The following is a 13,814-nucleotide window of genomic DNA, read 5'->3' on the forward strand; positions in this document are numbered from 1 at the left end:
CATGATGCATGATTCCTAAAAATGAGCAATGCATTAACTAAATGGAGGAAATCTATTTGTGTGCAGTGTGTACGATTTCTAAGTGATGTATAATGTGTGTGTAAATGTGTTATGTATATGTATGTATGGATGTATATGTAAAATATTTATAATATATGTAAATGGAATGGGATGAGATGTTCCTATACTCAAAATGTGAAAAATATAGCAAAAATCAAAATGCACACCCCCAAACTCAAAATTGGACATTGTCCTCAATGTCTCAAGCAGTGCATCATCAAAACTCAAAGCAAAGAGGAATTACCATGAATAGTGAAATTTAAGAGCAAAAAGAAAGAGTTACCTGGTATAGAGCAGATGAGAATTCAAGAGATAATGGTGATGCATAAGAAGCTACACAGGTTATGCAGAATAAAATGCTGTACAGAACAGATGCATAAGGAGGGTGCATAAGCTATGCAGTTCTACATGAGTTGCATAAGGGACTGCACAGGCTATGCAGAACATTTGCATAAGGAGCTTCACAGCCTGTGCAGTATATTCAAAAGCTGCTGCATAATGATATAGCAAGGAAAAATGTGCAAACACCAGTAGAGGCATGCAAATATATACAGTGTATGGACAAGTATGCACAAAAGGGCAGTAAAGGCAATGAGAATCAATGAAAAACTAATGGAATAGCCATCCAATAGAAAAACAGAATTCAAGGCAAACTAAAATTGTTTCAGCACATCCAAAAAGAAAAACTACTAGAAGTTTGAACAAAAGTAAAATAAAAACTAATCTAATTCTATTGTTTTGCCCTTGTCCAAAGATGCTGCTAAAGGACTGGATGGAGCTGGCTGCTGCCGAAGGGGTGGTTCTGGGGGAGGTGATGGAGGTGGAGGTGGCATTCCCAGAAAAGCCATGAGCTGCTTCATCATCTCTTTTAATTCTTTCTGCTTATCCCTGGTTTCCATGACAAAATCAAAGAGTTGATCATGACGATCCTTGAGGGTGTCAAGACCAGATTCAAGCTTCCTATCCACAAAGTATACATCATCACTAAGCCTCTCAAGATAGGTGAATAAGGCTTTAGTGTTGAAGGGAGGAGGTGCTGTGGATAATGAGGGTCCAGCTACAGAAGGTGTTGGCTGTGCAGAATCTGCTGGGGTTTCCTGTGCAGATTGAGTGGGTGGTGGAGGTTCAGTAGAATGCTGTTGGACTGGTGGATCTTATTGTACTTCTGGTTGTGCAGTGGGTCCTGTATCTGCTGCTGGTTGTGCAGTGTCAGAAGGTGGCAAACTGAATCTAGTTTTGTATAGGTGAGTAGCATCAAAATATAGAGTGTCTGAAAGTGCTGGTAGAGGATGCTCTTCCGAATTAAAACCAAAATGCTTAGCTATAACAGTTATGAGCCCACCCATAACTATATCACCTATAGATTTGGTAGCAATATGTAACACATGCTCACAAAAGAAGTAACCAGGAGATACCTTGACTTTGTGAAAAGCACACCATAGCATGAACAATTCAGATTTTCCAACGGCACCAGAGCTAGTCCCTCTGCCCAAGATAGTGCTAGCAATAAGCCTATGGATAAATCTAAGTGCAGGGTCTAGTATTTGAGAGGTTTTGGATCTGCCAGCATAAAAACTCTGAGGTTGGTTTGTGATACTCCTCCAAAACTGAACAGCATTCCAAACACCTTGATTTGCTACCTCTATGCCTGTATTTGGCACCCTAAATAATCCATCAATTGCAAACCCAAAAATACTATGAAATTGGTCTAATGATAGCTCTCTATTCTGCCCCAAACACCTAAATTTCATAGTTGGCTTATAATCTATCTCATGCAATTTCAGGGTAGCATAAAATGAGGAAATAAATTCCAAAACTAGAGCTAGATAAACTAGTTCTTACTTATGCACAAATTCCATCCAACCTAAACCATCAAGGTAGGCAACAACATTATCAAATAAACCCACTGATTGGAGTGCATCTGCAGAAATGTACCTAGTGGGTTGCATTTTCCTGTCCTTGAGTCCTTAAAGGTTGCCTTGTGAGTTGCATCAGGAAGGGGCCAAGGTAGTTTGGATACCTGTGGTGCTGCTGAAGGTTGCTTTTTGCAAGAAGAGGGTGATTTGGCTTATGGGGCAGAGGAAGAAACGCCAACCCCCTGTCGTGTGGAGGCTGAAGTTTTGGGGTTTTTGGGTGGAGGCTCTGAAAGTGGAGTGGTAGGTGGGTCTTTGCATTTTGTGAGAGGTGGTGCAGAAGCCATGGGTCTGGTGGATTTCAATCGGATTTTCCTTTTATAGGTGGCTGTGTGAGGTGGTGGAGTGGTTTGTTGTGGAGGGGAATCGGGATTGGGGGGCCGCATTGCCAAGTGTGAGACTTGGAGAGGGGAATAGGGAGGCGATTCCATGGGGTTATCGGTGATGGAGATGGAGGAGGGAAAAAGAAAGTGAAGGAGGTAGAGGGAAGTTAGGGCATAGGGCGGCGAAAAGAGGAGTGGGAAGGAAGGATGATGCCGAGAAAAATGGACGTGGGGGAAATGAACAAGAACGACGGGAAGAGGGAAAGTGGGTGCCGAAAGGTTTTTTTTTTTATTTGCACAGGACCTATGTAAAACTGCATAAGGGGAGAATAGGTGTGCATAAGTTATGCACTCTCTTATGCAGGTTTCAATTGAAGATAAAGAGTGTGAAAAATTGGTTATGCAAAAGTGCATAACTTATGCGCTGCCTTATGCAGGTTTCGGCTGAAATTGGTAGTGTGAAAACTCAGTTATGCAAAAGTGCATGACTTATGCGCTGCCTTATGCAGGTTTCGGCTAATAGTGGAAGTGCAAGAAATGTTGTTATGCAGAAGTGCATAAGCCATGCACTCCCTTATGCAATTTTCGGCAGAAAATGGATTTCCAGAAAAGTTGGTCATGCGGAAGTGCATAACTTATGCACTCCCTTATGCAAGTCTCGGCAGATTTTGGATTTCCAGAAAGTGTGGTTATGCAGAAGTGCATAACTTATGCACTCCCTTATGCAAGTCTCGGCAGATTTTGGATTTCCAGAAAGTGTGGTTATGCACTTTGGATTTTCAGAAAGTGTGGTTATGCGGAAGTGCATAACTTATGCACTTCCTTATGCAGATTTTGGCAGAAAGAGAAAATGCAGGATTTGTGGTCATGCAAAAGTGCATAAGTCATGCACTCCCTTATGCAGATTTCGGCAGAAAGAGAAAATGCAGGATTTGAAGTCATGCAAATGTGCATAAGTCATGCGCACACTTATGCAAGTTTCGGCAGAAATGAAATTTGACAAAAATGTGGCTATGCAGAATTGCATAAGCTATGCACATCCTTATGCAGATTGCAGCAAGGATGAAAAATGGCAAAAATTGTGGTTATGCAGAACTGCATAAGTTATGCAATGGCTTATACAGGTTTTAGCAAAGATGAGAAATGGCAAAATTTGTGGTCTAAAAGCTGCATAAGCTATGCAGTTACCTATGCACAATTCAACAAGATTGAGATTACAATTGAAAATGATTTGCAAGTTTGAAAAATACACTAGAATGAAGAAATATAATTCTATGAAGCATAAATCATGAGAAATTATCACCAAAAGCACATCAATATATATAAAATCCATTACAATTGCATCATACAAGCTTGTAGAAGTGAGTTCTGCATAAGAGGCATTTATGAATTATGCCATTTCAACTCAAATTCTGCAAATTAGCATTTAGCACAGTAAAACTCAATAAAATCTGCATAAAGTTGCATTTATCCACAAATGAGAATGGACTCCCCAAGCTATGCCAAGAAAATGCAGTATGTCCACCTTGAATCTCACAACCCAAATAAGCTCAAAACTACAAAAATGACCCACTTACCATCATATTAACATGATAAGCACAATTACTTAAAAGTTTCACACCCAACCTCAATAAAGAAACAAATGACATGTGCTGCAGACCCCTCTTTGCTGAAAGTTTCATTTCTCTGCATAAACCAAGAAGCAAACCTGCACAGGTTATGCAGTAAAAATAAATCAATCTTGGGAGAGTTGAAGGACAAAATTTCAGATTAAGAGTCACTCCCCAGCAGTTCACCAACCTTCCTCCATTGAAATACATCTACAAGGGACAAGATTTAACAATGTCAAAAATTGAATTTGGGGAGATTTAAGATAAAAACAAAAGCAATGTAAATAAAAGTAAATCAACAAAAGCAAAATAAAAGAACTTGGGATGCCTCCCAAGAGTGCTAATTTATAGTCCTTAGCTGGACTCTTCATGCATTTCATTAAAAAGAGGTGAGGGATCAGAGAGCTTGTAACAGCTTGCTCCCTTTATTGGGTCTCCAGTTATGTAATGTTTCAATCTATGCCCATTGACCTTAAAATTCCCAGATTTTTCACTCCAAATTTCAATTGCTCCATAAGGGAAAACCTTAGAAACTCTATATAGACCAGTCCATCTTGATTTAAGTTTTCCAGGGAACAATTTCAATCTTGAGTTAAACAACAAAACTGAATCACCTTCTTTAAATTCCTTTTTCCTAAGATGCTTATCATGCCAAACTTTAGTTCTTTCTTTATAAATACGTGCACTTTCATAGGCATCCATCCTCAATTCTTCAAGCTCATTAAGTTGCAATAGCCTCTTCTCACCAGCTTGCTTAAGATCAAAGTTCAAGGTCTGAATGGCCCAATATGCTCTATGTTCTAGCTCCACAGGTAAATGACAAGACTTACCATACACCAACCTAAAGGGAGTAGTTCCTATAGGAGTTTTGTAAGCAGTCCTATATGCCCATAAAGCATCATCTAGTTTGACAGACCAGTCTTTTTGAGAATTGCTCACTGTTTTCTCCAAGATATGTTTGAGTTCTCTGTTAGAAATTTTAACTTGTCCTGAAGTTTGAGGGTGGTATGGGGTAGCTATCTTGTGCACTACACCATACTTCCTCATTAAGCTCTCAAATTGCTTATTACAAAAATGTGAACCCCCATCACTAATTACAGCCCTTGGAGCTCCAAATCTACTCAAGACAAATTTCTTTAAGAATTTCACTACCACCTTAGCATCATTAGTTGGAGTTGCAATAGCTTCCACCCACTTTGACACATAGTCAACTCCAACTAGAATGTATTTATTACCATATGAAGGAGGAAATGGGCCCATAAAATCTATTCCCCAGACATCGAATAATTCCACTTCAAGAATATCATTGAGGGGCATTTGATCTCTTTTTGATAAATTTCCACTCCTTTGACATTTATCACATTCTAACACAAAATTTTCTCACATCCTTAAAAAGATTTGGCCAAAAGAAACCAGCCTGTAAAATTTTACTAGCTGTTTTAGGGATTCCAAAATGTCCTCCATAATCAGAAGCATGGCAATGATGCATAACACTCTGTGTCTCCTCATCAGGAATACATCTTCTTATTATACCATCACAACATCTCCTAAAGAGTAAAGGATCATCCCATCTATAAAATTTTACCTCATACAAAAACTTTTTCTTTTGTTGCCATGTCATCCCTAGAGGTAAAACTCCACAAGATAGATAATTCACCAAGTCTGCATACCAAGGTAGTTTAGCAATAAGAGAGAAAAGTTGTTCATCCAAGAAAAACTCATCAATAGGGACCTCATCCATTTCTTCACCATCCAATTTCAACCTACTAAGATTATCCGCAACTACATTTTCAGCTCCCTTCTTATCTTTAATCTCCAAATCAAACTCTTGTAGCATCAGAATCCACCTACTGAGCCTAGGTTTAGCCTCCTTTTTACGGAGTAAATACCTGAGAGCAGCATGATCTGAAAATATAATCACCTTTGAGTCAATTATGTAATGTCTGAACTTTTCCAATGCAAAGATAATTGTTAAGAATTCCTTTTCAGTTGTTGCATAATTTGTTTGAGCCTCATCCAGTGTTCTACTAGCATAATAAATAGCATAAGCCCTTTTGTCTTTTCTTTGACCAAGAACAGCTCCAATTGCATAGTTGCTAGCATCACATATAATTTCAAAAGGTAGGTTCCAATCAGGAGGTTGCATGATTGGTGCAGTGATAAGAGCTTGCTTCAACCTACAAAAGGCATCCAAACACTCTTGGTCAAATACAAATGGTATGTCATGACTTAACAAATTAGACAAAGGTTTGGCTATTTTAGAAAAATCCTTGATAAAGCGTCTGTAGAACCCGGCATGTCCTAAAAAACTTCTAATTTCTTTACATTGGTAGGGGGAGCCATCTTCTCTATCACTTCAACATTGGCTTTATCAACCTCTATTCCTCTGTTAGACACCAAATGTCCAAGCACTATCCCTTCCTGAACCATGAAATGACACTTTTCCCAGTTTAACACAAGGTCAGTATCTGCACATCGCTGCAAAACTTTAGAAAGGTTAGCCAAGCATATGTCAAATGAAGATCCATAAACAGAAAAATCATCCATAAAAACCTCCATTATATCTTCAATGAAATCTGAGAAGATTGCCATCATGCACCTTTAAAAAGTAGCTGGTGCATTACACAACCCAAATGGCATCCTCCTATAAGCAAAGGTTCCATATGGACAAGTAAACGTGGTTTTCTCTTGATCATTTGGATGAATAGGGATTTAAAAAAATCCTGAATATCCATCTAAATAGCAAAAATAAGAATGCCTAGCCAGTCTTTCTAACATTTGATCAATGAAGGGAAGTGGAAAATGATCTTTTCTAGTGGCTATATTTAATTTTCTGTAATCTATGCCCATTCGCCAACTAGTCACTGTTCTGGTGGGAATTAATTCATTATTTTCATTTTTGACCACTGTCATTCCACCCTTTTTTGGGACAACATGTACTGGACTTACCCAAGTACTGTATGAGATAGGATATATGATCCCTGCATCAAGCAACTTCAAAATTTCCTTTTTAACAACTTCTTTCATATTTGGGTTCAACGTCCTCTGATGTTCAATAGATGGCTTACAATTTTCTTCCAAAATAATTCTATGCATGCAAAAGTGTGGGCTTATTCCCTTAATGTCATCTATGGTATATCCTAAAACTTTCCTAAATTGCCTTAACACTCTTAACAACTTATCAAACTCTAAAATACTCAAGTTTGCATTTACAATTACTGGATAAGTGTTATTGGTGCCAAGAAATTCATACCTGAGCTGAGAAGGAAGTTGCTTAAGTTCTACCTTAGGTGCATCTTCTCCTTTGAATGATGGTTGCTTAGATTCGACTATTTCCTTTTGTGTGAGTTGAAAAACTGGAGCAGAAATGAATGGTGGACTACCCTCTAAATGTTGAGCATATGCAGCCACATGAGGGTTGTCATAGTCTATACTTCCTCTATGAACCAAGCAATTCTCAAGTGGATCTTCTAGATATCTCTTTCTGAAGTGTTCTTTAACCAGCTCATCAATGAAGGAACGGAAGCGTGAAAAACACAAGTTTATACCATTGAATTCAAAAATTTTCACCTAGGGTCACATGCACCATGCAAGATTTATTTTTATCTATTTGATTTCAATAATAAACAACATATTAAAACTCTTTTAATATGTTTTTGGATCTGTATTTGCCATTTAAGATTTTAAAATTAATCAGATTAATTTTAGAACCCTAGATTAAATCAAGAACGATTACACTAACCTCTTGATGTGCTGCAGCGTGTCTGCGCCTTTGAGATTCGTCTTCAGGACACCAGATGTTGTCCCTCTAGCTTGTCCACACCAAGAACACCTATGGCAGCCCTTGAACAGCTTCTAAAGCCTTTTCTATTAATTAGAAATTCAAGTTCTGCCTTTTAAGAGATTAGAGATGCAAACAGGACACCAGAAACAATTTCTAGCGTTCTTAATTCAAGAGATTGATGGCTAATCTCTTTGAATTGATGAGAGATGAAGAAGAATGGCTGGAGAGGCTCAAAGTGGCGTGACAATTGAGAGGAGAGGCTGCTGGTTATGTTTTCCATTCATAACCACACTTAAATAGCTAGGTTAACACATTAAACCCTAGCCACATGTCACCTTTTGATTAGCTCTAGGTTTAAGTGACCCAATCACATTGTGCCAAGTGTCAAACCTATATTTAATCTTGATTTTAATCATCTTACATGATTAAAAAATATTTGGCAAGCTTATGTGTTATGCCATGTGTCACCATCTCATGGTGCCACGTGTCCACAATGAAATGACCAAAATGCCCTGTGTCTTAATTTTGAGTTCTTAACCCAAAATAATTATTTTCTTCTTCTAATTAATTTATATCAAATATAAATTAATTAATTAATCTCTATTAATTAATTTCTCATCAATTAAATTCATATTTAAACACTTTAAATATAAATTTAATTTATACTACACATCCAATAATCTAGATTTGGTTTCAAGTCATGCTAGGGACTTTGCAATTTTATTGCAAACCAAATCTATTTAATTAATTAATTAAATCATATTTAAATAGGTGATAACTTGTGTATGTGTGTGACTTACTAGGCTCATCACTAATTGGCAATGAGACATGATATCAACCCTTAATATCATCAGAACTCTTTCTTACCATAAATGATTTCTCTAAATCATTTTATGAACCTCATAGACCATGGTTAACACCTAGCATAGCATGCCATGGCCACCCAATTAGTAATAAGATTTACCTTAAATGAACCTATAATCATATGTTACCATGCACTAGAATCTCTCTGTTACAAAATCCCAACTCAAGCTGGAGTCATGGTTTATGTCAAACTCCTTTTGCTATGAATATTATGTTCTCTTTTAATTCCAGTTCTTGATTAAAAGATTTTTCTCATCAGAAACTCTTTTCTGAATAAATCTATCTGTCCTGGCTAGGAACTTGAAATATCAAGAACAATTAAATGAACATAGGATTTTATCTCTATTTACTTAGAGGAACAGATTCCATCTTGATCAACACCTACCTCCATATATAACTAGTAGGAGCCAACACATGCCCATATACCCATACATAGTACAAGTATGAAAGCAGTATCAAACTCAAACTACCTATATACAAGATAAGCTGTGCTATCTCAGTCTAAAGATTATATGCACTGATATGATTTATGACAAAACATTGACAAGAGTAAACTCCATGTGCTTGTCATAAGTGTCACTGGTTCGGCCTACTTATCATTTATAAGTGCCTATCATGTTTGTTATATGGCATGAGACTCACCATTCCATCTTATTTATATCTCATATAAATAACTTGGGAACAAACATGAATACAATCTTTCTGGATAAGTCATGTCCTTATTATGAAGTATCCTCGATTGTGAACCTATTTATGATACTTCGTGCTAGAAATATTGTCACTCATATTCTTAACAACTTAAGAATAATATTTCTAACAAAATATCAATGGACCTTTTCTATTACACATAAATATATTATGTAAACGGAAAAGTGGAAATGCCTTTATTAATAAAAATATGTACAAGATACATACTAAATGATATGCTCTAGGGCATACTACTAACAATCTCCCACTAGCACTAGAGCCATTCATTATAATATCTTAGACCTATCTTCTCAAGATGTCGGTCTAGCGAGTGCATGACATAGGCTTAGTGAATGGATCAGTGGATTTTTGGTGATGTTATTTTCTGCATGGCTATATCACCTTTGCCCAACTATATATGCGATAATGTGGTAGTGCCTTTCTATGTGTTTGGATTTTGGGTGAGACCTTGGTTCCTTGCACGTATGGTGCTCCATTATTATCACGATTAGTGGGCTGGCGACTCAATGGAAGGAACTCGTAAGTTACATCACGAACTTCTTTATCAACGACTTCGCTGCGACATCGATGCGACAATATACTCGACCTCAATAGTGGAATCTGCGATGCGTGCTCTGTTTGGAACTCTTCCATGTTGCACCTCCATTACAAATGAACACATATCGGTAGACTTTCTATCATCGATATCGATTGGAAATCGGAATCGGTATAACCATCCAATTGCAAGTCTCCACCTCCATAAATCAAGAATAAATCCTTAGTTCTTCTCAAGTACTTAAGGATATTCTTGTGACTATCGATGTTCCAAACTGGATTGGATTGATACTGCTAGTCAAACTAACGACATATGCGATATCAGGCCTAGTACACAACATTGCATACATTAAACTTCCAATAGCGAAGCATATGGAATCTGGCCATCTTATCTCTTTCTTCAGGTGTCTTTGGAGACATCTCTTTAGAAAGGTGGATACCATGTTTCACTGGTAACAATCCTCTCTTGGAATCAAGCATGTTAAACCTTTTTAACACCTTTTCCAAGTATAGACTTTAGAATAATTGGTTTATCCCAAAGTCTATACTTGGAAAAGGTGTTAAAAAGGTTTAACATGCTTGATTCCAAGAGAGGATTGTTACCAGTGAAACATGGTATCCACCTTTCTAAAGAGATGTCTCCAAAGACACCAAGAAAGAGATAAGATGGCCGTGATTCCATATGCTTCGCTATTGGAAGTTTAATGTATGCAATGTTGTGTACTAGGCCTGATATCGCATATGTCGTTAGTTTGACTAGCAGTATCAATCCAATCCGTGTTTGGAACATCGATAGTCACAAGAATATCCTTAAGTACTTGAGAAGAACTAAGGATTTATTCTTGATTTATGGAGGTGGAGACTTGCAATTGGATGGTTATACCGATTCGATTTCCAATCGATATCGATGATAGAAAGTCTACCTGGATATGTGTTCATTTGTAATGGAGGTGCAATTGGAAGAGTTCCAAACAGAGCACGCATCGCAGATTCCACTATTGAGGTCGAGTATATTGTCGCATCGATGTCGCAAAGGAAGTCGCTTGGATAAAGAAGTTTGTGACAGAACTTACAGAGTTCCTTCCATTGAGTCGATAGTTCCACTACACCGTGATAATAATGGAGCAACATACAAAGCAAGGAACCAAGGTCTCACCCAAAATCCAAACACATAGAAAGGCACTACCACATTATCGCATATAGTTGGGCAAAGGCGATATAGCCATGCAGAAAATAACATCACCAAAAATCCATTGATCCATTCACTAAGCCTATGTCACAGACTCAGTTAGACCGACATCTTGAGAAGATAGGTCTAAGATATTATAATGAATGGCTCTAGTGCTAGTGGGAGATTGTTAGTAGTATGCCCTAGAGCATATCATTTAGTATGTATCTTGTACATATTTTTATTAATAAAGGCATTTCCACTTTTCCGTTTACATAATATATTTATGTGTAATAGAAAAGGTTAAGTTGTTAAGAATCAATGATATCAATTCTCAAACAAGTATCAGCTTCAGAATGATGCTTCTTCATAGTGTTATTAATATTGAAAACCAATTGATCTTCACCAACTCTAAGAGTCAATTTTTCTCCCTTAACATCAATCAATGCTCCTGCTGTAGCTAAAAAGGGTCTTCCCAAGATAATTGGGATATTAGAATCCTCTTCCATGTCCAATATGACAAAGTCAACAGGTATATAGAACTTCCCAACCTTCAGAGGCACATTCTCCAAAATCCCTTCAGGATACTTAATTGATCTGTTAGCTAACTGAAGAGAAATGTGGGTTGGCTTAAGATCTCCCATGTTGAGCTTCTCATAAATGGAGAGGGGCATAAGGCTAATTCTAGCCCCTAAATCACATAAAGCTTTTGTAGAACATGATTCCCCAGTGTGGCATGGAATTGAAAAACTCCCTGGATCCTTGAGCTTTGGAGGAAGTTTTCTTTGGAGGATAGCACTGCACTCTTCTGTCAAAGCTACAGTTTCATGATCTTCAAGTTTCCTCTTGTTTGAGAGAATTTCTTTTAAGAATTTTGCATAAGAGGGCATTTGTAAAAGAGCATCAATAAAAGGCACATTTATGTATAGCTTCTTCAAAACCTCTAAGAACTTTCCAAATTGCTTATCAAGCTTGGCTTTTTGAAATCTTTGTGGAAAGGGAAGTTGTGGCTTGTAAGGCTCTGGAGGTATATACTTCTCTTCCTTTTCTTCAATTTTCTCTTTACATTTTTCTGCACTTTCTTTCTCACTTTCTTGTTTTTCACTCTCATTAATTTCTTTCTCATTTTCTCTCTTCTCATTATTTACAACTTTCCCACTTCTTAAAGTAATAGCTTGACACTGCTCTCTTGGGTTTTTCGGTTGACTTGGAAGTTTTCTAAAAGACTTTGTACCTGACGAAGATGCTTGTTGTGCAATCTGACTTTCCAACATTCTGTTATGTGTTTGCATCTGTTCTAGCCTTGCTTTCATCTCTCTCATCTCCTCATCATGCTTAGTTTGGTTAGCAAGAATCTGTTGTAATAAAGCTTCTGTGGTGGAACTTTGTTCTTGCTGTTTTGGTGGAGGTGCAGGATTCATATTTCTCTGCTGAAAATTAGGCAATGGTTGCCTATTTTGCTGATATGGAATTCCTTGTTGCTATTGTGGTTGAAAATTCTAATTTGGGACTTGATTTTGCTGATTTCCCCATGAAAAGTTGGGATGATTCCTCCAAGTTGGATTATAAGTTTGAGAGTAAGAATTCCCCATTTGCTTGTTTCCATAATTACCAACATATGCAGCTTGCTCTCCATAGCCTACTCCACAGCTGGTAGTTCCTTCTGCATAAGCAACTTATTGTGAACTTCCAGATGATGATGATGAACTAACCAACATACTTAGATCTTCCATCTTCTTAGCCAAAACATTTGTAAGTGCATCAAACTTTGCATTAATCATGTTGAATGGATCAAGGTCATACATTCCAGTAGCTTGCCTCTTTTGAGTTGGAGCTGGTCCTCTTGGACTACTCCAAAGATGAGTATTCTTTGCAATTTTCTCCAATAGCTCATAAGCTTCATCTTCATGCTTCATAATAAATTCTCCTCCTGTTTGAGCATCAATAATCCCTCTAATTGCAGGAGTAACATTGGTGTAAAAATTCTGGTTTATCATCCATTTTGGAATGGCATGATGTGGGCATTGTCTCTCTAATTCCTTCCATCTCATCCATGATTCATAGAGAGTTTCATCTTCTCTTGGTCTAAAAGCTGTCATTTGATTCCTCAATTCTTGAGTTTTTCCAGGTGGAAAATATTGTGCAAGAAATGCATCAGTGAGTTGCTCCCAATTTGTAATGGAGTTGTGAGGTAAAGAATCAAGCCAATTCAATGCTCTATCTTTCAAAGAGAATGGGAATAGCTTCAATCTTGCTGCATCATCAGATACTCCAGGTTGTTTTTGCATATCACAAATCATAGCAAACTTCTTTAGATGTGTGTGTGGATTTTCAGAAGGATGTCCCCCAAATTGGGAATTTTGAATCATTTGAAGAACTCCAAAATCCATCTTGTAACTATTTGCATCAATTCTTGGTCTTGCTATACTTTCTCTCAAGTCATCAAAATGAGGAAAAGCATGATCCATCATACTTCCCCTAGGCACATTAGCATTTACAACCTCTTCACCTTGGGCTACATTTTCATTGTTTCAATCATTTCCAACATTGCCACCAATTCTAATTCTTTCATCAGCCATGTCTGCTTCAATTTTAGTTTCTCTCAAGGCTTCTTTCCTTTTTCTGGTTTCTTTCTTGTTGGCTCTACAAAATTTCTCAATTTCAGGATCAAACAATAAGGATGTGTCACTTGTGCTTCTAGCTCTTCTCATAAAAGATTAAGAGTACCTAAAAAAAAAACAAACACAAAATGAAAAGATAACAAAGATGAAACTATAAACAACTAAAATAATCAAGAATTCAATCTTAAACAAACAACTCCCTGGCAACGTCGCCAAAAACTTGATGTGG

The 13,814-nt window shown here is 37.3% G+C and overlaps 1 non-coding gene across 1 annotated transcript; it reads left to right on the forward strand.

The window, feature by feature from the left end:
- The first annotated feature begins 12,971 nt into the window (after nucleotides 1-12,971).
- On the forward strand, nucleotides 12,972-13,078 carry LOC131170753 (small nucleolar RNA R71). The gene has a single exon (XR_009141521.1). It is a non-coding gene; the product is annotated as a small nucleolar RNA R71 (small nucleolar RNA).
- Nucleotides 13,079-13,814: the final 736 nt, after the last annotated feature.

Source organism: Hevea brasiliensis, chromosome 11, assembly GCF_030052815.1.
Source record: "Hevea brasiliensis isolate MT/VB/25A 57/8 chromosome 11, ASM3005281v1, whole genome shotgun sequence".
NCBI classification, from domain to species: domain Eukaryota; kingdom Viridiplantae; phylum Streptophyta; class Magnoliopsida; order Malpighiales; family Euphorbiaceae; genus Hevea; species Hevea brasiliensis.